The sequence below is a fragment of the Hylobates moloch genome, unplaced genomic scaffold, assembly GCF_009828535.3.
Source record: "Hylobates moloch isolate HMO894 unplaced genomic scaffold, HMol_V3 SCAFFOLD_8, whole genome shotgun sequence".
In the NCBI taxonomy this organism is placed as follows: domain Eukaryota; kingdom Metazoa; phylum Chordata; class Mammalia; order Primates; family Hylobatidae; genus Hylobates; species Hylobates moloch.
In genome coordinates, this window is record NW_026652283.1 from 85,248,331 (window position 1) to 85,274,981 (window position 26,651).

The window sequence follows — 26,651 nt, forward strand, 5'->3', positions numbered from 1 at the left end:
AGACATTTTGCTTGTTTTCGGTCATGACTATATCGGTTTGCCCCTAATCCAATGTCTCAGAGTTCTGCAGGGCCCTTGGTTCCCAGACTAAGCCCTGAGATGTGAGTGAAGAATAACTCTCTTGTTTTATGCATCAACTGTCCATGTTCCCTGAGAATAATATATGAGAATAAATAGTTGCTGATGTGCTATCACAAGAGGCAGGAAAAAAACCAGAAGGCTCTGGGAGAGCACAGGAAAAGTATATCTTCCATTAGCTTTAGGAGCCTGTTATTTAAGTGGTGATATCCTTTGAAGGAGGTGCAGTGGGGTGGGGAGGGGTGGGGAGGTTGGCTTGGGGAAAAGGAAGTTTCCACTAAACCATGGTTCATTGTAGTGAACAACAGAAAACTGATAAGAGAAGCCTTGGTTTCATGAAACAATTCACAAATAAATTGCCAATCAACACAGCTCCAACTTCATGGGAAACTCCTCTTCAAAACAGTGAAGGGAAAGAACAAGGGAAATTTATAATCTTTTTGGCCTGGGTGTATATCAGCCTATGTTTTTGACAAGCAGTAATGGAAAATAGGTTTCCTGCATGCTTCTATAATATTTTCCTTGCTGTTGGTTTTGCTTCTCTAACTTGCTTTCTGCTCCTCCCTACTCTTGGAACGTTCAATCTATTTTGTGATCCTGACGTGTCTAGTGACCCAGACTTACATGAGGCTTGCTCGGAATTTTAACTACCGTTTTCTTCCTGACTTTTCAGGGCTTTTAAGTTGCCCTGGATTTCCTGGCCCCTCATCCTTGGCATGAAAGAACATGAGGCCTCTTTACCTAGAAGGCGGCACAATGAATCAGCAGCAGTGCTGATGATGGAAGGCCCAGGGACCAGATGGCTTTTAAGACAGGCTTTCACAAAAGGAACCTGAGGAGAATGACAGGAAAGGTACAGGAGAGTAACGAAGGTTTCAAAGGCACAGAATTTGAGGCTCCTGGAAGGTACCTTATAGAATAGTGCTTCTCAAAATTTAATGTGCACATGAATCACCTGCAGATTCTGATTCAGCAAGTCTAGGGTGTAGCCTCAAATTCTGTGGTTCTAACAAGCCCCATTGATTACATTTTGAGTGGCAAGATTCTAGATGACCTAATTCAATCATCTCATTTTCCAGATGAAGACACCGAGGTCCAGAGTGGGAAAATGACTTGAGGAAGGAAGGTCAGAGTAAGAAGTGAGTTGAGTCTAAAAGCTGGGTCTGTAATTGCTGGTCACAGTGCCCTTTCAAAAGAATTATTTAAATAGCCACACAGACGACAGAGGTGAGGGACTCACCCTCCCCTCACAGTCTGCCTTAGGTAGGACGTCACTTGGAGAGATTGCTCAGTTTTGAACCCTAGTGGGTGATCTGAAGAACCTAAACCCTAAAGCAGGTAATGTAAAGTTCAGAGTGACTGATCTGTCTATGCTGAACTTATTTATTCAACTGGGCCTCTTGAAAGAATCAAAGAGGACTCTTAGGGCCAGAGGATGCAAGCTGTCTCCCATTACCTGTGGTCACACAACAACAAGGCTGCAGATTCTGCGGGAATATGAACCTCCTGCTTTAATAAGAAGACATTCGGGCTGGGAGTGGTGGCTCATGCCTGTAATCCCAGCACTTTGGGAGACTGAGGTGGGTGGATCACTTGAGGTCAGGAGTTTGACACCAGCCTGGCCAACATGGTAAATCCCTGTCTCTACGAAAAATACAAAAATTAGACAGGCATGGAGATGAGTGCCTGTAATCCCAGCCACTCGAGAGGCTGAGGCAGGAAAATTGTTTGAACCTGGGAGGCAGAGGTTGCAGTGAGCTGAGATCAAGCCACTGCACTCCAGCCTGGGTGACAGAATGGGATCCCATCTCAAAAAAAAAAAAAAAAAAAAAAAGACATTTGTATAATACTGGTAATGCCACCATGTCTTACTGATTTGGGTAACAGATAGTAAGAGGCTTAGCTTGTGGAGTAGTCTGTCACTCCAAGTGGAGATGGGTCGGCAGGCAAAGTGATAGTAGCTCCCAACTGAGCTCACGCTCCAGCCCCATCCTGCTGTTGTCCAGGCCCAGGCATCTGAATTTGTATTCAACTTCCCAGCTGATTTTAATGTCCACCTAGTTTTAGGAACCCACAGATTAGATGACCCCTCAAAAAACTGCCATTTGGCCTGGGATGGTACAGTCTTGGAGATGACGCTGCTCTCTTGGTGAGGGGGGTAAGGAAGCATCATGGTGAAGCCAGTGGCCCCTTCCCAGTTAATGATGCGCTCACAAGGGCAGCTAGGGACCCCTGCCCTCTGTCTCTGAGAAGGACCAACGCCACTCAAGGAAGGCCCAACAACGAGCTACCATGGTTATGAGAAAGGCAATCTGCATAGTTCAGATTTTATTAGAAATGAAGAAAGGGAGCAAAACTGAGGTTGTGATCTCAGTGTGAGGGAGGCATTTTTGGAAAAAGCATAGAAGAGCTTTTGAGAATTGAATGAGAAACATTTGATGTGGGACAGATTTTCTCTGAAAATGTGAGCAACCTGGTGGGTGAATTCTGTGCCCTGTGAAAAATACTGATAAGGACAGTGTACAGAGGAAGGGGCCCCAGGCTCTCCAGCTGCCTGCAAGGAGGGGAAGGTTCCACCAAACAAGCCTCTGGAGGTTGAGGGGCTGTGCTGGGGGAACTGCTGGCCCTAATTCTTACCCTTATCTCTGTCCTCTGTCACGTGCCTTTGCACTTCCTCCTGCTAAAGAGGGGAGAGGACCCTACTTCTGTGCTCCATCGTTAGGTTGGCCACGGAACTTGCTTTGGCCAACAGAATTCGGCAGACGGATGGTGTACCAGTCTGGGGCCTAGGTCTTAAGGGACCTCAAGTGCTTTCACTTGCCTTCATGCTCTTCTGCCGCTGTTACGAGCAGAGCTTGTCTTGCCACCCTGCCGTCCATGGGGAATGAGAGCCATGAGAAGCAGAACCACTCAGCTGACCCACAGACTTTTGGGGAGGGACAGGGCCCAGCCTGAAGCACAGGGGCCCAGCCGAGCCAACCCTGGGCCAGCTGAGCCTCAGCTGCCCTGCAGCCCTGGGATAACACTTGAGTGCTGTGGAAGCCACTGAGTTCCAGGGGGTCCCTAACACAGTCGTGGCTGATGGCACAGGTGCCGAGAAGAAGTGGCAACTAGCACGAACCTCACTCAGCAGCCAATTTGGCGCTCTGCTCAGGGCAGCTCCTTACTCCAGAAGACAGAAAACAGCTGATAATCCAGAGGACAGGACAACTTTAGTAAGGAGTTCATGATCCTTCTCTGACTTTCAGCCCTTTGCTCACATTCTTACACAAAATGAAAAGAGAAACTGGACTTCTAATCATGGTGGCTGGCTGGAAAAAGTGAAACTTTTGCTAATAATAAACACAGAATCGTTAATGCTTTACCATGTCACATGCCCTTCACCCAGGTCTCCTGGTGCTTCCTGAACACTTACTCATTCATCATCAGGAGGCCTGAGGCTTCTGCTCACTCAGCAGCAGAGACAGGCAGCTCACGCTTGGCCTGAGGGACCTTTTCGTAGGCTCCGGAGTTAATGGTTTTCTCAGAGGGAAGGAGGACAAGGAATTATCCACGGTCTTGTTGAAGAAGTAAGGCACTGACTATAAATAATTTCCTATCCAGCCAACTGCCTGCCACATCAGAGCGTGGTATGGGTCTTAATCTTCTGCTGCTTTCTGACTGTGTTATCTTAGGGAAATTTTCAAATTTTCTGAGCCTCAGTTTTCTCAACATAAATCCTTAAGAGTTGCTGTTGGCATTACAGATAATAAATATGTAAGAAAAAGCTGACCCTGTGCTTACACATGTAGGTACTCAAGGGGAGCTATTTTGTTCATCAGAGCAGAGAGTAAGCAGGGTTGCCATGTGCAACCGTGTAGGTTGTTAACTGCACAAAGACTCCTGGCCAAGGAGGCAAATGGGGCTGAAATCCATCCTGAGCCCCACAGGCCTAGTCTTGCCTTCTGTGTGGCCCACTAGTGTCCAGAAAGAAGGGTTCCTGTTTCTAATTTGCACAAAGGGTACATAGCCCTGAGAGAAAGTCCAGGGTATTGAAGGTTAAAGATAAGTTTGTGCTGAAACTTCTCTGAAAGAAAGTGAAAAATGATCACTTTACTAAGTGACTTGCAAATAATTACACAGCTTAACAAAAAGTTGCCAGTTAATTTTCCATTTGTCCTAAAGATTCCAACTCAGTAGGTCTGAGGAGAGGCCTCAGAATCTGTGCTTGTAGTCAGCATTCTCAGTGTTGTTTATATAGATCTAGGTTCGAGAACCACTGTGATGTTTCGGGTTCCCTCGACCCAGGCCTGGGCTCTCAGGACGTAAGAGCAAGTCAATCAAATGAACAAACAGGAAATCATCTGCAGCAGTTCAAGTGTAAGTTCCAGGGTTAAAAATCCAGAAATACCCCCTGTGTCTTGTTAAAAAGAACTTTAGTCGACCAGGGCCTCCCAGTGGCTGGGCTGGGGAAAGGCCTTAGCATTAAAGGGCTGCATGGCAAAAGGGGTGCATGGCAGCTTGGGAGGTGGCCGGGGCCCTGACAAGGAGCCTCTGATACACACTAATGATAGGAAAGAGCCTGGCCACCGAAGGCAATTACAGAGGATGAAGCATCACACAAGCCAGCAAGGCGGGGGAGTGCAGGGGGATCTTATTATCCCTCTGTCTTGCTTAATAGGAGTTAATAGTTGGAAGGGAATAAAAGAATGGTGTGTGAAGTTTAGTGCCAATACAGTCTAATATGCATGCTATGTTTTTATTTCAAAGAGGATAAAGGCCCAAAATTTATACTGAAAACAAATGTTAAAAATTAATTATAAAGAAGACACCAGAGGGCCTCAAGCCTGTTCCCTGGGTGACTGATTAAATGCCTGCCTCATTTAGACTGGTATAAACCCAATCTCTTGGAGGAAGGCCAAAACTATTTGCCAACGTCCACAGAGACTCTCCAAGAAAATGATCCTGGTGCCAGGAAAGAGAAAAACATACTCACCACCGCTGCCCGGAGCCAGCCACCGCCACAGGGTGGAATCCAGTCATGGGCAGGAATGCAGAATGCTGTTGCAAGGTCAACGTGGGTCAAGAGCATCCCTCATCACCTGAAATTGATTATCAATGAACCAAACAAATAAGGCCATTCAGGCCTGGGAGAAAAGCGGTCCAAAGAGTTCCTTCTCTCTGCAGGCTCTGAGTCAGGGAGGTGGGGTTTTTTTTTTTTTAAATCCCTGGATTTTGTTTGGTTTGAGACTATCTTCCAATTCTCAGAATGTGCAAGCTCTAATTGAAAATTTTAGAACAGGAATTAAGCCAATGACTCTATTATCTTTTGAATTTTAAAATTACAGTTTAATGGCAAGATAACATTTCCTTGTTAAAATAAAACTAAAAGATTTCAAAAAATGCTGACATCCCCCTTCAATACTACTCACTCCCAAACCCTAGTTCTTTCTTTTCGTCCCAAAGGTAACTGATGTTAGCAGTCTGGTGTGGGTCCTTTCAGACCTATAGAAAACGTGCAAACACATAGAACTGTTTTGTAGAGTATTTTTTCGCTGATGATATCATACTGGGCATATTTTTTGCAACTCACATTTTTCATTAAACCATAGGTCTCAGAAGTCGATTCATGTTGGTACATATGCTAATTGCAGCACAGTATTCCAAAGTATGTATACAATTACTCCACATTCAACAGAAAAAAGTCCATGTTTCTTAGACTGGTATTTAGGGATGTTCATAATAAGGTCCTGACCTACATTTTCTACTTTATTTATGCCAGCTCCACACCCCACCCCCACTTCAAAGTAAACTATACACAAACCAAAAGGAACCATTTGCAGTTTCCCACAGGGATGGGCAGGCATCTCCATGCAGGGCTATCTGTATCCTCAGTTCCTCCTCATCCTGCAAGGTCAGCTCCCAGCTGGCAGTCATTACACCTTCCTTGGGACTTCCAGTTTACTTTATATGCCCTCATATAGGGTCCTTACCACTGCGGCTGGGCATTCAAGTAATTGAAGGGTTCTTCTTACTTTTCCTTTTTAGTCACGAACTCCTTGAGGGGAGGAGTGTGTACCAGAGATACAACAGGGACTTGGCAAATTGTTGTTGAATTTTTTTTTAAAAAGAAGCCAAATCTTACACTGATTCTCTATATTGCTATGGGGAGGAGGAAGAGCAAAAGCTCAACTAGAAGTTGGACTATGGATACAAGATTGTCCTTCCTTCCATCTGAAGGGCAGCAGAAGTGCCACCCCAAAATATGCTTCTTTGGCACACGGATGATTTTGAGCTAAAGGCCATTGAGAACCAGCCGACGCAGGCAAAGCTCCAAAACCAGGGCACGAGGTTTTCTTCTGTAAAGTAAATTTACACTCACAAGCAAAGTTTGCAATTGTAAAAGATGTCTTCCTCTTCCTGGTAAGAGAGAGAAGTTACTTTATATGCTCATGTATAGGGTCCTTACCACTGCTGCTGGGCGTTCAAGTAATTAAAGGCTTATTCTTACCTTTCCTCTTTAGTCTGGTGTTTCCAGCCCAGAATCCATAAGCCCCTTTTCCTTTAGCCTAAGATGTGTTATAAACCCAAGTTCTGACCATCCCTGTGGTTACTTATCACTAGGTGCACCCATGTGTACACCAACAATACGTATGTTAATAAATGTCTCGTTTTTATCTTGTGAAACTGTCATTTGCCAGTTTAATTTACAGGGCTCCAGCTGCAGAAACTAAGATGAGGAAACTAAGATTGCCTCCCCTACACTTATCCATCCTCCATCCATCTTTCTACGAATCCCTCTACTCCTCCTTCTCTCATTCCTCTTTGTTGGCAGCCATGACAATGCATCCCCCCACCCCCCAGCCCCAGATCTGACTGCAGGGAACTTATTGACTGACCTGCATCATGAGGTTGGGGAGAGACAGTGCCTGCGGTGCAGGTACTTTGCACCCCTGGGTCACTGCAAATGTGGGACCGTAGTGACAGTAATGGTGAATGCTCATTGGAGCTCATCTCTGAGCCATGAACCAAGAGTGTGCCATTTCCAGGAATTCCCTCAGTGGTGGACAGCCTTCCCCTTTCCATGGTGCTTTCATTTCATTCTACTATGACCAAGGAATGGATAATTTCTATTTGGGTGTTAAAGGATGCAACTGCATGGAGAGACCAGTGGCTTGCCCGAGGGGACACAGTGGTGCCCACACGAACCCTTGGGAATTCACACCACTATGAGCTCCTGCAGCCTGAGGGAGTGGAGGCTGAACAATATTTGCAGCCCTAGAGTTGCTAGAACAAAACAGGTTTCATGATCCCTCTCAACTCCATCTGGCTGTCTCTTGGTCTTGGAAGGTACCATATGCCCAGTACAATTTAAAAAATAGTTGGATTAAAAAAAACAGACTATGCCACTTGGGAAAGATGGGCTGCTACCCTCCTTTGAATTCTCTTAGATTCTGCAATTCCACCCCTCCTCAGCCTACCCACTTTCAATTTTATACAACTAAGAGCTCGTGCTGCAGCTCCCTCTCCCCCTCCTCCAGTGTTGGCTTGAACAGCACTGCCTAACCTGGAAGGCTGGTGATGCCTCTCCCTTAGTGCTCCTGCAGCCCCCAGGTACCCTATCCCATACCACAGCTGTCCTGTACCCACCTACTCCCTGCCTGTCTCCCTAGAGGAAAGCCAGTGCCTGGGGAGCCAGAGGCAGGGGGCACTACCATCACAAAGGGGACTCAAGATAATGTGCAGAGCGAGTGCTTGGCAGTTGGGCTTTAGGCATTCCAACAGGTCAGCTAAAAAAGCAGATTCAGCCGAATATTCATTCAGCCAGCACTCTCTGGGCTGTCACCCCCAATTCCATGAGTTGGATCCCACTCAGCTTCCCACATCTTGCAAAACCGCCCCTCTTTCTCAGCACCTGTGACTGCCCACATGGATCTGCCAACCTTTCCAGGCCTCTGCAGGTGGAACTTATCTGGTATCCTCATTTCTCAGTTTCCCCCATATTCATTTTTGGAAAATAGGCCTTTAAAAACATTCCTGCGATATTATCAACATCCTATCAGCTGTTTTTCTGGTTTGTTGCTTCTTTTTTTCCACCAGTTTCCACACGTCTCCCTGCTTCTGTTCCCACTTTGTCCCCACTGCTACCCATCTCCTCATATCCCCCATCTCTGCACCTTCTAATTCTCTTACCACCTCCCATGCGCATATTCCCTGTCTCAGATCTCCTGTGTCCAGGGCAGCGCTGCCTGTCGGGAGGGCTCTCCCTTGCCGTGGACCTGGCAATGATGACTTGGCCCCAGATGTAGCTGAGCCTCTCAGCAGTTCTTAACACACAATCAATTTTCAGGGATGCAGTCAGCATATTTTGGCAGAGAAGCACCTGAGAGCCAGCTCGGGAGTTACTGGGCAGGAACCAGCAGTTTGAAGGGATTAAAACAAACAAACAAGACCTACCCAAAGTGTTTTGCTGATAGAACTGGCAGATAGAGAGGGCAGGTGTGGATATGGAGAGAAAAATAAACTTTCATCAATTTTGTTTTTCACACCACAATGAATGAACAATGGGTGCTGGCAATTAGAGCAGTAACAGTAATAACAAAGAATGAAAGTTACACCAGTAAATGTAATTTCTAAACGTCAGATGGACATCAGATATATTCCTGTTTTAATGCCTAGAAGGTACATTAAAATCTAGGAAAGAATCTAAAAGTAAGCAGTAATTTGTGATGCTTTTCAAAGAAAAGAGTTAAGAAAGTATTTTTTAAATGAAAGTATTAAAATTCACAATAGGGTTAATTGACTATTCTAATTTTTACTTCAAGTATATAAACACACACACAAATATTACCCTGATCTTGATGTGGATAAGAAGATAAATTACTTTCAACTTTGTTTTGCCTTTCGGATTGCTGCAGAAGCTCCTTAATAATATAGAAAGTTTATGGGGTGGCACCTGCCACCACACTAACCCCCGGGGAAGTCCTGCCCCCATCTTTTATTCTTCTTTGAGGAGACAAAGACATCACATATTCCCCAGAGGAGTAGAAGGTGACAGCCATAGATTACCCTTGTCCTTCCATCATTATTCCAAAATGATTGAGTTTTACATGTGGCTTTCTCTGTCAGCTGAGTAAGAACTCCGGGTCGTCCCACTGAGAGGTAAGACTACTCAAAAGCATTGTCAAAATGTGTCCTGGAAGCCTGTGCTAGCACATGAGCTACCAGCCCCTGCCTCAACCCAGGGGTGAGTGGGATCCAACAGGAAGCAACCTGTCAGCTTAACACGCCAAGCCAAACTGGCTATCCTTTTAAAAGCTGCCAGCATGATTTTTTCCTCATTATTTATTTTTTGTTGATAAGTAAAAACTGTACATATTGATGATGCACAACATAGTGTTTTGGGATACGTATACATTGTGAATTCATCTCACAGTGACCCTCCTCCCCTAAGGGCTGGCATTTCTACTAGTGTGTTTCTTTGGGGAAGGGTCCTCCTTTGCTAAAACAGCGTGCTATGAAACTGTAGGCAAAGGGTTACTATTACTGCTTGTGACTGCCGGAGAAGTCAGAATTGTAAGTTGAGCACACCTTCTCTGGTGTGTACTCAAGCCTTTCAACCACACAAGTTTTCAGGGATGAAACGCAAGCCGGCTGTACACACAAAGGGGCATCGACGTTATCCCTGTTGTCCCATTAATCATATTTAACGCCTAAGTCTAATAATGTTATCTTTGCTCCCAGTTCCAAGAGTGTATAATTTAACCAGAGCAATTTTCCCCAAAGTGTGAATCAGGCTCATACACTATCTCTCTCAACTTCCTTTGTGCTTCTAAATTAGAAAACCAAAATGTCACTTTTCTCAGATATAAAATCCTCTCAAAGTCAATGTAAAAGAATAAAGCAATTAACTTCCTGGATAAACCGCAGTATGGTGGTAAGAACACCATACCTGAAAAAGTAGTTAAAAAATAAAACCCTTTCTACAAACGACACCCCTTGTTTAAGACCCAAATAATGAATGCAGTTCCCGAGGCTCCTGTCAAATGAACAACCAGGTAGAGGAGGCTGCTTCCCCCTCTGTTGCCAGCTGGCTGCAGGATGTGCTGTTTTTATGCTGCTGGGCACACTGATTGGCTGTTTGATGAGGCAGATCTGTGGCTAGTTTCTTTGCTTTTCTTTCTTTTCCTCCCTTTTTGATTCTTTCTTTCAAGTTTTCTAATAATCAAGTTCCATTTCTGCATGTCCGGTGGGGCTATTATGGTCTAACAGGTAACATGAACTCTATTTGCTGACTGCATACATTTCGTTCTCTTATTGAGTCCAGTAATCAGGAAGAAACAGACCTATATTGAAGTGAAAAAGAGAGAGGCAAGGTTCCAACTCGTTACTCAAATCTTAACATTTTTTTCCAGGTTTGATTGAAAATAGGATTTAAAATTTGCCATCTCCTGCTTCTGCATAAATAAAATGCAAACACATTTTTATTTGTACATTTCTTTGCAATAGTCAGCACTGTGACTCAAAAGGGTAAAGGGAGCTGCTTACCATGTTTGATTAAATTTCAGAACCACAGCCTGACGCACGCAGGACCCAGCCTAGAGCCCTGGAATTCTCACAACCATGGAGGCTCAACAGTCTGACCCATGACTAAATGTCCTAAAACCCATCCAAAGGCAGTTAGTGGTTCTTCAGAGGAGCCTGACCTCAGAATACAAAATAGCACGGGGAACACAGCTGCCAGGTACACCAGGTATGCCTCTTAACACATGTAGGGTACACCCCAAAGCACTTCCAGATCAAGGCCTTGGCTGGGCCCATCGCCTCAACAGCTTTTGCTTCAGTAAGAATGGGGCACACGTAACTGAAGGTCTGTGAAGTTTCTGTCCTCTCAATGGCCCCAGGTGTGTCTGTACAGCTCTGAGCCATGGGTACCCACTAGACTTGAGGGAAAGACAAGCCTGTGGTTCAGAACTTCCCTTGAATTAAGCCCCTGGAAGAACTGGCGATGGGCTCTTATGAGGAGTGGATACACACAGACAACAGTAGCCCTCCCAGGCACCTTGGGTCAGCAGGTTCCAAGACTCCCCAGCTGCGCCAACCCCCATCAAGTCACTCATACTCATTAATCTCCAAATACATCTCCCACCAAATCTCTAGGCATTTGCCTCCCCCTCAAATGATGGCATCTCCTTCTCCTTCCAATCTCACTGGTGAACCCACATTTCTTAAATCTGCTCTGAGAACTACAGAAAGACCTCAAAAAGCAGCAGGCTCTGCAAAAATTCTCAACTTCTGCCACAACGATACCCAGCTCCACAAAGGACTGGGCATGTCCTCTTCCCTCCTTTTGGGTGTAAAGAGGCACCCAATACTGAAAGTCAAGGAGGGTGCAGCTGGGTGAGGTGATCGCCTGGCGCTAGGGACTGGAGGAGCTGTGTGTAGATGAGAATAGGTGCTGCCTGCCACTGGTGCTTTGAGCCCACTCTTCCCCGTGAGCCTCTGTTGCAAATGTTCTCAGCTGTTTTGCAAGCACTTTTCTCATCTCTCCAGCCGGGGGTGGGGAGGGGGGGAGTGTTGGGGGAGAAGGGGACACCGCCCTGCTGCTTTCTTGTGCTGTGATGAATGCTGCAGGGTGACAAACAGTGACTCTCAGCTCAGTCTCATCGTCTCCTCGTGTAGGGCAAAAGCAGCCCACGGCTGGTTCCCACAGCCCCAGCTGGCAAGCAAAACCCTCAGGCACCAGGTGAGCCCAGCAGGGAGTGCCGTGGGCCAGAGAGCTCTGCAGGTGGTGGGAGGTGTGTAGGTGTAGGGGCCCGAGGAAGGGAGGGGATCACACCCACCCGTGAGCCCTGGCTTGGCACAAGGCGGAGCAAACGAGGAACCGACACTCAAGCTTTGCAACCCGCTGCTCTCAAACTCTCAAAGGCTCTGGCAGGCTCACTCTCTCTGTGACTCATCCTGCTTCACTCTTAGGACTTTTTAATGCCTTTTATCTGCCACAAATGTTCTTGTCAGGGAGCTGGTAGGTGTTAGATGTTCAAGCAGACTCAGGGGTGTAAGCACACACACGGAGTCTTTTGAAAAGCACATTTGCCTCACTTAAAAACAACAAAAACAACACACCTGCCTGCCTTAAAATACTTCCCTGGGAACGAATAGCTTCCTCTGACTTCTGAGCTCCCATTTCACTCCCTTTAAATGAATGAGGACCTCCTCCCCAGAAGGACAGCCATGCCTTAGAACTGGACCCACAATGCCCCTGGAGAGGGCATGCTGGCAGTGGGACAGAAGCAAGGAGGAGTGTACAGAAATTAGGATGGAACAACAGACACGTTGGGCTGAGCTGGGACACTGGGGATGCTGGCCAGCCTTCATGAAGCCCCTGGCACTGGGGCTGTGCCTGACCCAGGGCCCTTCCGGGGACACCACAACAGAACTCTTCAGAAATGGCAAAGCAAAATGTGATGAAAAAGCAACGCGATTTCCTACCTCTCCTTTAATAATTGACCATGTAAGGTCGCTTCCCAAATTTTCAAGTCTGGGGCCGGGGGAGAGGGGAGGGAATAGGAGAGGGATGGGGAGGGCCTTCAGGTATCCAGGATGGCCAGTGCTGGCTCACGATGGGCCGGTGTGTGGCATATCTGAGGACTGTCAGCACCCGATGGGGTGGACACTGGAAGCTGTGGAGTGGCCGGCCTGATCCCCTTTGGAGGGGGCTGTCATAAAATGCCTTCTGTGGGGGAAGTGACTGGCCCTAGTGTGGAAGGTTGACTCTGGGGGTGGAGAGAGGAGGGTGAGGGCGATGGGGGTGAAAAGGACTGGTCAGCACTGAGAGACTTTTAAAGGTAGAATTCACAAGACTTGGGCTCCCGAAAGCAAGGCAGCAAAAGGAGTGTCCACCAGGGACAGGTTGAGGGTCGGTGGCTGGGACTCATGGCGTGATGGGTTGTGGGGGCCGGGTGGGGTTAAGGCAGAAAATATACAGGAAACAGAAGGACCTTGGTGCAAGCCATGTCTCCATTTGGGCCTCCTAGGCGGCAGGCAGGTGGCTTCTCCCCTGTGCCCTGCACACCCCAACGCTGAGATGAGGGTCAAGTGACAGACAAGAGGCCAAAGTCTGGCAGTTAAAACAACATGGCATCACCAGGTGCTGTGGGGCTTAAGAATACAGACCAAAAGAGAGCTCAAAATAAGGACGCCTGTGGGGCCACACAGGAAATAGGAGCACAGGAGGCCATTTTAAAAGCAAAGGAAACTGAGAACCCAACTCAGAAGCCTGGCCTCTCCCAGCCACAGATGGGAGGCCCGCGCCGGCAGCCTGGGGAAACTGGTCCTCTTGCCTCCAGGGGAAGGGTGCTGTGCTGCTCTGACCTGGAAAGATCTGGGAGGATTAAGGAAGCAGGGCCTGTCTTCAGGGAGTGTCAGGACTTTATAGACCTTATTTTTAGATTAATGTGATGAAGCTATTAATATTCCCGGCTTCCCAGCAAGAAAGAGGCTATCAGGCATGCTCACCGCCTATTCTCTCCTCAGCCACACACCTTCCCCCTCGCTACCTGCAAGTTGGTCCTGATGCCTCCATTTTCAAGCCATAGCTCCATGAAGGGTCTGGCAGGGACCCTGAGGCTCACAATAAGGGCTGGGAGTGGAAGCCCAGGGTCCTGAGCCCTAGAAACCCCCATTCCCTGCTATTTGTCCACAGAGTCTCCACAGAGCACTCTGAGGCGTGCAACCATCTCACAGGAACCCCACCGCCACGACCGTAGGGGGTCTATGCAAAATAAAGCCACCAAACTTTTACCTCACACTGCAGACTGCACGTACAAAGGAGGGAAATGCAAGATATATTCCAAAAAGGCTATTCCCAGCCCTGGCTGGACTCTTGGCTGAATCAATCCGCTTGGCTTCTTTTCCAGAGACCAAAGAGAGGAAAATTGATAAAAGACCACAATTTACTTCATAAAGTAACTTTCTAATGAAGAAAATCAATTTACTTCATTGGTTTTCTAACATAAACACATGCTTTTCAATGGAATGTTTAGCTCATCTCATTAATTCTTAAACAACCAGAGGGTATTCTATCTTAGGTTACTGCAATTGGGTAAATACTACTTGTTTAAAAAAATGAGATGATTAGCCAAAAGAATGTAGAGAGTCTATCCCCAGGTTATAGTTCACAGAATACTGTCTCAAAACAACCCAATTTCAGAAAAACCACCCATATGTCAAAAATGACAATAAAGTATCATTCAAAGAAAGAAATGATGCACTCTGTGGTTCTATTTGCAGCCTTTGTCAAAGGCCTATATATTTACTTAATTTTCTTGACCTGTCAGAAACTTTTCCTGCCTTCTTTCTTTACCAAAAATATTACCTTTTGTGCCATTTGAGGGAAAAGGACTATATGCTTTCAAAACTTTACAAAACAAAGAAAAGCAAACAACACTTTAAAAGTACCCATCAGGTACTGAACAAATATCTACAGCACTGAGAAACTCAATCTCATGCTTATTTTAGATTGTCTTGTATTATAATTAGTGGTTTCTTGTGTTGTAATCAATTATATTTCATATTCTATCTCTTGATTTAGATGGTAAGGTGTTTGAAGCAGCAAGTATTTTCTTTTCAGCATTCTCCAACACAGTCACCTGGCATTTTTTGTACAGGCAACATGCAATAACTATTTTTTTGAGACAGGGTCTCACACTGTTGCCCAGGCTGAAGGGCAGTGGCATCACCATGGCTCACTGCAACCCTGACCTCCTGAGCTCAAGTGCTCCTCCTGCCTTAGCCTTCCGAGTACCTGAGAATACAGGTGTGCACCACCATGCCTGGCTATTTTTTTTTTATTATTTTTTGTAGAGATGGGGTCTCACTCTGTTGCCCAGGCTGGTCTTGACCTCCTGGGCTCAAGTGAGCCTTCTGCCAGGGCCTCCCAAAGTACTGGGTTTATAGACATGAGCCACAGTGCCCAAACCTGCAATAACTTTTTGAGTCAATGAATAAATGATTAAATGAATGGCCAGGTTAATTAACTGCAGCTTTAGCAGAGCCAGCTATGCTTTCCTTTTTTTTTTTTTTTTTTAAATGAAAATATTTTGGGGTAGCTGGGAACTGATGGGAGAATTTGAAAAATACTGGTTAGGAAAGATGGCAAATGCATATTACTTGATTAAATCCTCCTCCTTTTCGTGCCCTTGGCAGACATTAATAATCAGCTATAAGACTCTTGCTGAGCGTTGATTAGGCCTCAAATTTCATCTCAGATGCCAAGCTCAATCAATCCGCAGTAGCTGCCCTAAGTGCTATGTAGAGAAGGATCCATTTGCCTTCTCTGTCTTAGATCCAGATTTTTAAAAGCAACACTTTACTGAAAAAGGAAGGCAGGGTTACTTCTCTGGATTTAATGTCACTTCTTTTATTTTTAAATCCCTTCTTCCTTCCGGGCACTGATTTTTCCTCCGCTTGATATCCTACCCCATCCTGTTTAAACAGAACTGTCTGGTAATCAAATTGCCTTTCCTTGCCAATACTCTTTGTTCCTGCCTGGTGTCCAGGCCCCTGTTCGTGTGGGATCTCACCCCCATGCTCACCATCTCCCACATCTAGGGGACGCGACAGCAGGGAGCTGGACATGACCATGGGAAACACTGGATCGTTTTCCTGGGCTCCTCAACAGCTTCAATCTACAAAATCTTGGATTTGTCCTTAAAACTCTCAGCACCCCAGCTTTGATCCTCGGCATTGAGGGTCCCCTTCACTTACTCTAGGGTTGGGGTCAGATGGCTCCAAGCTGGACCCTGGGCCACTGTCACGTCTAAATCCGCTCTCTGCTGCCTACTGTGTACCTTTCTCCCAGGGATGTGAGGCTTCGCTGGGAAAATGGGAGTGATTCTTACAGGGACACAATGTGAAGGTTCCTGTGCATGGGCATATGCAGACACTGGGGCTACCGGTCAATGAGGCGTGTGAAACCTGATAAAATGTGATGAGCTGATATGAAGAAAAGAAAGTAAGACCTTGTCCCTGCCCTCTGGAGACTTACAATCTCACAGGGCGGATGTGGCAAACCCATGTGGCAGGATGCCTGAATTAAAGTATTAACTTGGCTGCCTCATCTTGGCCAGCAGGAAGATTATTAAAGCATGAGAGGGGTTTCTTGTTCCCCTCTCCTAGGGGCGAGCTGGGAAGCAAGAAAACCATGGACTTTGGCATCCAGAGACAGATTAAGAGGTTTCTATTGGTTATGTCTTCCAGTCCAACAGGGAAAGAGCTAGCTAGGTAAGGGAGGCAGCATCTCAAAGGCTTGGACAGGCGAAGTGGAGCCTGGGAGAAGGGATCTGTAATTGGAGGAGGCTTGGGCTCTGCTCCCTGGCACTCTTGGAGAAGCTCTGGGGAGCTGGAGACTGAACTCTATAGGCTGTTGCCACAGGAGCTAGTGGGCAGGTCCTGGGGCCTGACCAGGCAGGGAAGGACAGCATGGCAGCCAGGGATGCTGTGTACATCTCTGGATTATCACCTTGAGATGGTACACAACCCTGCAGTGACCATGAGGGCCCTTCTCAGAGGTTCTGGTCTGTCCTCCAGGACTTGTACGGTCTCATCAAGATGGATGTTATCCTCTCAAGACGACATGTCAGCAGAGGCATGAAGTCACATGTGTTTTTAATTTTTTTACTTGGCCCAGTCATGATGTTTTGTGAGCCCTCTCATTGAAGGTCCTCTTTATTATATTATTTAATAAGAAACAAATGCTCATGTGTTTAATTTAGAAAAACACAATGAATTTCTTGCTGGTGAGTGTCATGGAGCAAATGTGAGCTTATTCCAAGGAGGTAAAAAAATAAGCAAACAGGGTTCTGGGGTTGTTCTGCAGGTGAGGGTAGAGGTGGTGCAAGGACCTGAATCCCTGTCAGGAGAGTTAGAACAGGTCAGCTTCTATATGAAGGTGAGTCTTGTGTCCGGACACTCAATTTTGGCTTAGATTCCCTTAGCCTTGACTTATTAACTTGTACTTTCACTCACACAAAAGCATTACACTGAACCAAAATATTCATATAAGTCCAGATCCAAATATTAAAACGCAGGGGTGGGAGAGGTGGCTACCATCGAGAGCACCTACACGTGCCATGCACTGCCAGGTGCCTTATCTTTACTATCTCTAATTGCCATGATCCCCAAGAGGAGGTATTACTGTCTCCCTTGTACAGATAAGGCACAAAGCAGAAAATGGGCTAGAAAAGTTAAAAAAACTTGCCAGTAGTCCCACAACTGGTAAAACCTGGAGTCAGGCTTCAAACCAAGCTTGGCTGGACTTCGAGCTTCTCTTTTCAGACACTTCACCAGGTCACCTCTCGGCTTCCAAATGGCTCCAAGGTTGGATGTCAGTGGAAGGATCTTTGGGGCAAATAATTTCCTTATTTTGAAAAACATCTGCCCAACTGTGGAAGAAAATCAGTGTCCTGCATTCAATCCTGACTTTGCCTCCTATTCACTGTGTAATAAGGGGCATGGCCTCTCTGAGAGCATTTCTCAACAGGCAGAAGAAAGTTCACCTCTAGTGCGGCCAGGATGAAGAAGAGCCTGGGGTCAGGCTCTAGAATCAGGTCAACACCCGTAAAGAAAAGGCTGCTGGAATTAGGAATATTTTAATCTATGTGATTTAAAAAAAACCAGCATATGACAGCAGGTGCCTTTTTATTAATTTAAGATCTTATCTGGGCCGTGAGTTGCATTTTTTCCCTTTATAGGAACGTGGCTGGGGCTATGCTGTGGACCACTACTGCTGGCTCTAGTGCAGGGATTCAGCTGTGTGCATGGACAGATGTATTTCCTCGTTGAGGAAACTGGCCACACGGTTAAGAGTGGAAACCCTGAGGACCCTGGGAAGGGTGGCAAACCAAGCCCTGCACTGGCTGAAGTTCCTTACAGAAGGCCTGGACTCTGGATACTGCATGCACGCATACGCTATTCTGTCAAATGACCCAGACTTGGGGAATACACTGGCCACCCAAGAGCTAAGTCAACCTTAGAAGGGGGAGATTGGAAAGTGACAGTCAGTGAGATTGATGGGAGAGTTCTTGTGCCAAAAGGTCCTTCATATAGCAACGTGCTGTATGCCGGTGGTGCTGTGCTAGTAAGGGAATGAAGACAAGGCCAGCCCTCGTATCAGGAGTGGGGTATTTCTTGGAGGGCATATAACTTCATACTGCCAGAGCTGGTGCAGAAAGTGAGTACTCGAAGGGCAGGCTTCTGGGCTGGGGGAAGCTAGTGTCTCAGAGGCTGGTCATTCCTCCAGTTGGGGAAGAAAGGAAGATAGGTATCCTCCACCTGTTGGGAGGGCAGCAGTGGGCAGAGGTGCTCAGTGGGTGGTGCCTGCGGAGAGGCAGGATCTGTATCTGGTGTCTCCTTCTCCATTTATCTGTTACTAGTCCCTTGTTTTTAACAGCTGCACTGCTGATCTGGGTTTAAATGTGCCAGGCTGATCTTGGCTGTGCTAGAGGAGTGCGGTCTGAGTCAAAGAACGCATAGCCTCTCTCCTCCCACCAGGCCACACAGTGGCAGCTGCACCAGTGCCAGGGAGGCTGGTGGTCTTGGCCTTGCAGGGGGATAAGCCAGGGACCAGCAGGGCCCCTCAGGCAGGTAGGGGTGAGGGCAGAGAACTGGCATGGGACCTAGGCAGGATGGGTCTGCAAAACGCCTAAATGTCTCCCAGCACGGTGGAGGGCTTCGTGGCTGGGGAACTGATTAAAGTGGGATGGAGTAGATGGTAAAAGAGGAAATGTGTTCTTAGTTTTTCGCCAGGTTGGTGGGGCTGCAAGGCAGTTGCTCTCTACACTTCTTGTCTGTCTCTAGAGCACCTGGCCATAGAGAATTGGCTCCTTGCTGGGCAGATACTGCTCTGGATGTGTGATGCAGGTCCAAGGGACAGTGGAGGAATGGTGGCTGCTTGAAGTCCATCTTAAACAGGGAGCCCCCACGGGGCCCCAGTTACCCTGAACCACAAGGCAGAAGTTTTGGCCTGAAAACATTTAATTGCAGACTAAACTCATTTGGATAAACAGAGGTCTCCAGTTTCTCCCTCTGTGGGTGTTCTGTGGTCACCAATTCCTTTGCTGTCTTGGGGTAGGGAGGGATTAGGAACCCACTGATAAATTAACCCGAAGGGTTCCCATCAGTGAAACTCACAGCTAAGTCCGGGGGAAGGGGAGGCCGTGCCATTTTCCTTGATGGGCCTCTCTCCAGCTCCTGCCCCTCCTCCTCTCCCGGCCTCTTCTTCGATCTGTGCTGAGACCTGACATGCAGCTTCTCTGACCCTTGACATGGCCTGGCATCCCCCACAAACCTGAATCTTCCCCCTCCTCCTCTTATTACCTGGAGCAAAGAAGAGCTCAACAATTGATATTAAATGTGTTATCATCGGGGTCCAGTTTGCATTTACTTGGTTTCTTTGAAATTCAGAAAAGACAGTCTTTACCCCTTTAAAAAAATCAAATTTCATTTTGGATCACGCCTCCATTTGCTTCTCTGTAAAGTGAAGGTGGGAATCAGCCAGGCAACTCCATAAGATACCATACAGTTCTAAAGCTGATTTCATATCCCACACCCTGCAGTGGCTTATTAATAAAAATGTATTAACACTGACTTAAAGCTCAAGACGAAACACATTTCCACAGCCGCAGATGCATGGAGCTTGTTGCATCAGCAGCGTTGTGCAGACAGTGAAGGGTTTGTTGGGGAATTATATCAGGCTCCCACCAGGGCCCCCTTGGCTCTGTCCTTTGTACCAGTGACAGTGCAGATGTGCTGACTGGCGAGGGGTGGAGTGAGCAGCCACATCAATACTGGAGATGTCTGAGGATGTGTTAATGACTGATTCAGAGCCGTCAATGGCACCATGGAAGGCCTTTTGTGATGGTCCCACCCCGGGGTAGGGATATAAGGACCAGCAATGAAGGACCCATTTCAATTCAACAAAAATGTATTGAGGCCTCACCAGGTGCAGGACACTGCGCTCAGCTTGGGGAGAGGCCGGCAGAGAGGGACAGAAGACAGACAGTGGTGTCAGGGCTGCAGCTCAACAGTGCTTAAGTCAGCTGAGCCCCTGGCATCGCACTGCACGGATTGAACAGCGAGGTTCTTTGCATACCATTGTTCCAGCAAGTCAAGCGACTTACTTCTAAAGGTGGGGGCTGTGCCCTTCGAGAGTCCCAAGAAACAAATGGGCCCACTTTGGCTTTCTGCTCAGGATGGCCTGTTCTGCAGCACCTCGCGCTGACTGACTGCCCCTCTGTGACGGGCGGCAGTGCGGATGTCACAGAAATGTAAAAATGCCTAGAGGGTGCCAATGTCCCCACCAAATGCTCTCTTCTCTACACTCTGGTAATCTCCACTTAGCATGGTCCACAGAGTGCACATGCAGACAGACGCCCTTCCACCATTAGCCCTTGCATTTTCACATGTGACTCTCAGTGGTTTAATGATACGTTGATTTCTGAGTGGACTAAAGTTGATATTTGAAATTGGATTAAGCATTTCAACCTATAAGAGTTAAGTCATCCTTAAAGTGTGAAGACTGAAAAATAACATTGAATGAAATTATAGATAAAATTCCTTTAAAAGCAGGAAAAATCTGACAAAAGCCAAAAGGGACTTTATATAATGATATATAAAAATATTCATTACAAGGAAATAAAATAAAAATATCTACTTATTTACTCTAGTTTTAAAGAAGTTAGTGCAAAGACACAAGTTGGCCAAAATCATCAATTTTATCCCTAAATCAAATCCTCTTATAAAAACTATTACCAGAAGATCTCTGTTTAACATCTCTAAGCCCCTATCAATACTTTGATGCCATCATGTTCTAATACAAGTGATGAACCTAGAGAGTCTCCTGGAATTTGCTGCTGTGGGGTTTAATCTGTATTAAAGTTCTTATCTTTGATGGAGAAAGGTTTGTGGGGGAAGCCCTGATCAAACCCGACAGTTCTGCCTACAGAACACCAATCAACTCAGTGCTTGGATCTGGAAGACATTTCACAGAACTGCAGAGTTTTTGCACTACTGAAATGACCTTGAAAACCCAAGCAAACAGACTCCAAGGTAGAAAAGGCATCTTCCATTTCGGAAAGAAGAAATGCTTTGGCCAGACATTGCTCAGAGGTCAGAGGTTCATTTTTGGTAATCTCAGGTAAGTCCCTCACTAATAGGACCCCTCACCAAGGTGCTGTGAAGTCCCCAGTGGCTGGCTTCAAGTGTTGGTGGGATAAGACCTTATATTGGTAGGTTGGCTCTGGGGTGACAGATTGACAGCAGGTCATCACTCCCACCTATGCCCATGGAAGACATTACTAATCAATCAGATGCAACCTCAAACCTCCTAACACTGATCTCAGGCAGCAACTCACTTCTGCACACCCTACTGTGACAACGAAAATCCCCCAGGCCAAACCCAGAAAGCAATTTCCTCATCAACAGCTTTTGGACCACAAGCCTAGGGTCACTGCTAAAGAAAGTGAATTACAAAAGCTTCGTGCTTATAGGTAGCATTCAGATGTCTGCCATTAGTCATGTTTAGAATTCCAAGAATGGACTTGTATGAAGAAGGCTGGCTCAACAAACTTGGTAAAAATACCAACAAAACCCAATACACTGGGCCCTTTGTTTATCTGGGCTGTTCATAACAGAAATGTTCCAATTCAGAAGTATTTACAAAGAACTGAAATGACCATTCACCAAAGACCTCTTGGGTTGCTCTAAAGTGATTAAAATGGAGGGACTGGCCACTAGAGATAACTGATAAAACTTGAATTATTTGCAAGCCAGAACCTTCCTGCCAAACTGCATTCCACAGATAACTAAGGAAGTCACACAGGGTATAAAACTGCTTGTGTGGTGGCTGGCTCACCTCCTCGAGCCCCGCCACAAGCCTCCCTTGGTTAATAAAGGTGGAACCCAGAGACCATTCTGAAGACTGCATAAGACCCTCCTATCCCTTTGATCCGGGGAACCTGATGCTTAACAGAGGGATGGGCATCTGAAGCTTTCCACGAACATGTCCATGCCATTAACTGAACGGTATATAAAAAATGTGGATGCTAACAATGCTTTTGGATCCCAGCTAGGTTGCAGAAATTTAACAAGGTTTCTTCAGGTCCTAAGCCCTCCCCTGTGGAGATGGAGCAGGTTCTACTGGTTACAGAGAATCAGCAGTGGACACCAGTAATCAGAAGATATCATTCACAGCCAGATTTTTTAGGCACAGTGCTGTATCACACAGTAACTTGAAACTAATGAGTTAATAAAGTGTTAAAATTTTAAGAATAAGATTGGCTTCTAAAAATATCATTGCCAAGTCTATCCATATAATCACATCCCTTGCATTCCGATGAGCCTGCTGGAGTGGGAAAGGGGGTGAATTTCGGTGACTGCCAGGGAACTGCTCATGGTGGGCAGCCTACTTCATCTATGCCATGGCCCTTAATGGTTCCCATTAATCGTGTCCTATTAATACTGGTGGCAGTTACTAAGTACCTTCATGCTTTATTTTCATATCCAAGATGTTTGTTCTTAGTTTTGTTGGAATCAAAGGATACCCATGGAAGTTTATTTCATGTGTCAATATTACCTAGTGCCTATGTCTGGGGTGGGGGTAGAGGGACAAGAATTTTCTCTGAAGCAGTCAGAATTCTTTTGATGGAGAATTTGGAATTGGAAGAAGTAGGTCACTGCTCTGCACAGCTAGTTACAGCTCAGCCTGGGGATCCTAAGGTCCTGCCTGGCTGGGAGAACTTCCAGGTTCAGGTCAAGTCTATGCATCTTTCAAAGTCTTCTCTTCTCAATATGGTTTTCTCAGGTGTTTTTAGTACAGAAAGGAGAAGGCACTCCTGGTCTACCTGAATCGTGGTGCATGTGGAGGCTGTAGTTCTGCCTGCAAAGCAGTTGGGTTTTTGGATTTACAAAGCAAGTGCAAGCAACAAGGGCAAACTTTCCAGGGGCTGAGTCTCAGAACTAAGAGGTCGAACCACCAAAAATGACCTTCACAATCATGAATCTATTGTCTTATTCTCACCCTTTGACAAGGAAAAATATACAGTAAAAAATACTGGATTATAAAACATTGTTCAATATAATCATAATTTAGTAAACCAAAAATGTATGCAAATACTTATAGGAAGAATATTGAAACAGCAAAATATTAATGGTGGTCCCCTTGACTTTCTCCCTCTGCCATTTTTGGATATAGAATGATAACACTAGCTGTGTTGTGCCCCCTTTAGAAGTTCTTCATTCTATTATGCACATACAGAGGCTAACAATATATGGAAAATGTTACATCTCACACCCTTAGACTTCTGCAGGAAATAACCCAAGGGCTACCAAGTTCACACCAACATACCATACAATGCTGCAAGGAAGATTATCATACTTGACTATAAAATTGATACTTAGTTTGAAGCCTCTTAACATTTTCATCCATTCCACCAAAAATTAATCTTCTCTGTTCTATATTAATGGTGACTGGCTAACAAAGGAGTCTCTAAAATTGATTATAAAATTGATACTTAGTTTGAAACCTCTTAATATTTTCATCCATTCCACCAAAAATTAATCTTTTCTGTTCTATATTAATGGCGACTGGCTAACAAAGGAGGCTCTAAACTTGTTTGACCACATGACCTCAATGGTAAAAAGAGACTAATCATAACACAGACTTATGCATATTTATTCATAAAGTGGGTGCATGTATACTTACATGTTAAGTCCATTATCAAATGTATGAGAATAGAACTGTTCTAGTCGAATGGTCTGTATTTTTCCTTTACCACACTGGGTTATCTTGTGTGTGCCTGACTTATGGAGATCTAGAGTTTAAACACCAGAGAGAAAAAAGTGGCCAGCATAATATGGCTGATGTTAATTTGCTACCTGGGAGGCTTCCTGGGCAGCGGTCCAGAAATCTCCACCATTCACCCCCTCGCATGCATAAGGGCTCCACCAGCCAGCACCTTGGAAACCCCCAACCAGATGTGTAGAGTGGACTCAACCACCTGCACCTGGCAGGTCACCAGCAGGAACTCATTCTTTCCTGGGCTGAAAGTCCCTTCCCACAGAGAGGCTCAGGGTGGCTGTGACTGGGGACTTCACAGTTGGCTGAGGGCCAAGGAACCTCTGCGAATGAAGCACTTCCCTATTTTTTCATATGGTTTGTCTAGAAGATGACTAAATAGAAAAGCTTTGGTGATTCTTTTTCTGCTCAGCACTCTATAAATAGTGGTCAGAGTAATAATAATCATAGGTTTTTGAATATTTTCATAAAAATCTGATGTCAATTAGGACATTCAGGAAAGCTAAAAACACCTTGGTATAATGCCACATCCAGATTTGCCTTTAAAATTGTGAATAAAAAATGCTGAGAATCTGCATGGTTTTCTAGTTCCTCCAAACAAGTTCTGAGTGACAGGGGATAGCTCATTAAGTTCAATTCTGGGGAGATTAGAAGTTTAAAAAATAATCAACCCTAAACTAATGTGACTCCAAAACCAAGTCTCATAAAATGTCTGTTAACCTTCAATTCCATCTTTGCCAAGTAGAGGCTCTAAGACTGTCTGGGGTTCCCAGCACCTCATCTAACATCCAGTGCTAGCAGAAAGCAAGGACACAGTCCCTCTGCTGAAGAATGAATGAACAAATGAATGATCACTTGATAGCCTGAAGTTCATCACTGAGGTACAGACATAAGCCTGTATGTTCTAGTGATTTGTTTTAGAGGCTTTATTTATTTTTTTTACTACATGCTGGAAAGACAGATGAAAGTAATGATGTCTTCTAACTTCAAACAGCTCACAGACCAGTGAGAAAAAAAGAAGGTGAGCAGAGAACATCAACCTAGGGTGCTCTCATGAGGGTCTGAACACGTTGCAGGAGGTTGTGGAGGAATGCTTAATATGGGTGCAGAAAGGTTTCGGTGGGGGCCTGGCCCTTGGGGCGGGGTAGTGATGGGTGAGGGAACTGGTCAGCCTGTGCAGCTGGGGCTGGAGGGACATTCCCAGCACAGCAATCAGCTTGTGGGGTGCACAGAAGCACAGTGTGACTGGGAAGGGTGACAAGTCCAAAGTGCTTAGGCCCAAAGGAAGAGGTTGCCTGCCTGGGAAGCACCACACAAGCTAAGGCATTTTCATTCTATCCTGCAGGCAGTGAGGAAACTAGAGTTGGTTTTAAGTAGGACACAGAGTCTCCTTCCTTATTTTTTTTTTTTGAGATGGAGTCTTACTTTGTCGCCCAGGCTGCAGTGCAGTGGCATGATCTCAGCTCACTGCAAGCTCCGCCTCCTGGGTTCACGCCATTCTCCTGCCTCAGCCTCCAGAGCAGCTGGGACTACAGGTACCCACCACCACGCCCAGCTAATTTTTTGTATTTTTAGTAGAGACGGGGTTTCAGTAGAGACAGGGCTTCACCGTGTTAGCCAGGAGGGTCTCAATTTCCTGATCTCGTGATCCGCCCGCCTTGGCCTCCCAAAGTGTTGGGATTACAGGCGTGAGCCACCACGCCTGGCCTCCTTCCTTACTTTTTTAAAGCATGACTGGATTTGAAAAGAAAAAAAAAGATTACCAATGTGAAAACAGAAAATACCCAAAAATAATGTATCTGCTAAGATGGGTTAAAATATAATCTTTGTTCTTCTATATGAAGATATCAAATTCTAAATCATTAATAATGGAGCAGAATCATCTTCTGATTGATCAGAATCAATCCAGTGCTGAGCACAGCTATCTGGACATGGTGCATACTCTGTGGACATCTGTTATACTGAACAATATGAGTTGAAGCTTTGGAGAGAACCAAGTTAAAGGGGTCTCACTTTTTATGGGTATCATAACTGAACACTGCCTTGAGAAACTAACTACAGATGTCTAGAAATGTGTGCTGGATAACGTTTCAATGGAAACCACTGTATACAAATAATGACTTTGATTTCTCAAGAAGAATATATGAAAACATAAAGCAACAAGTCCTATTATGTTAAAACGAGGAAAATAAGAGCACCGTGCATACTCATGAAATACCACAAAAATGACTTCTCTGGTTTCCCCTGTCCTTATAGCCATTAAGGAAAAGGCAGCATATTCTTCAGTTTCTGGCCCAGAAACCCACGCCTATTGGTTGGAATGACCTGCCATCTACCATTCTGAGTGGCATGCTTCGGTGACACTAAGAAGGGAGGTTTGCATGTTGGCTACAGGGTGGTGAGGTTTATGGGTTGGAAATTACTGGAATTCTCTGCATGTTCTAGTCTGTAGGAAGGTAACAGGCAGGAACTTTGAAGAAGGTTTTCTCCATGCTGCAGAAAGGGCTCAACTCCATGAAGTCCCTATACCAAAAGCAGGGCTGTGTCTAGCGGCTGTGGGAGGCAAGAAGGCAGGAGTTACCCTTGGTAGGACTGGCCCATCATTTAATGTGCCCTGGACACATAGCGATGTGGGGAGAAGAGGGCAGCTGGTGCTGTGCTCTCTACTGCCCGCTTCTAGGTACTCAGGAGCACTGTAGTTAGCTTCCTAACCCAGCGAAATCCCCTCATCGTATCCACG

At 45.8% G+C, this 26,651-nt stretch overlaps 1 long non-coding RNA gene across 3 annotated transcripts in view; it reads right to left on the reverse strand.

Annotated features, from left to right (window-relative positions):
• LOC116473585 (uncharacterized) overlaps positions 1 to 26,651 on the reverse strand; it is a 114,579-nt gene that overhangs the window by 43,947 nt on the left and 43,981 nt on the right. The window lies entirely within an intron of this gene.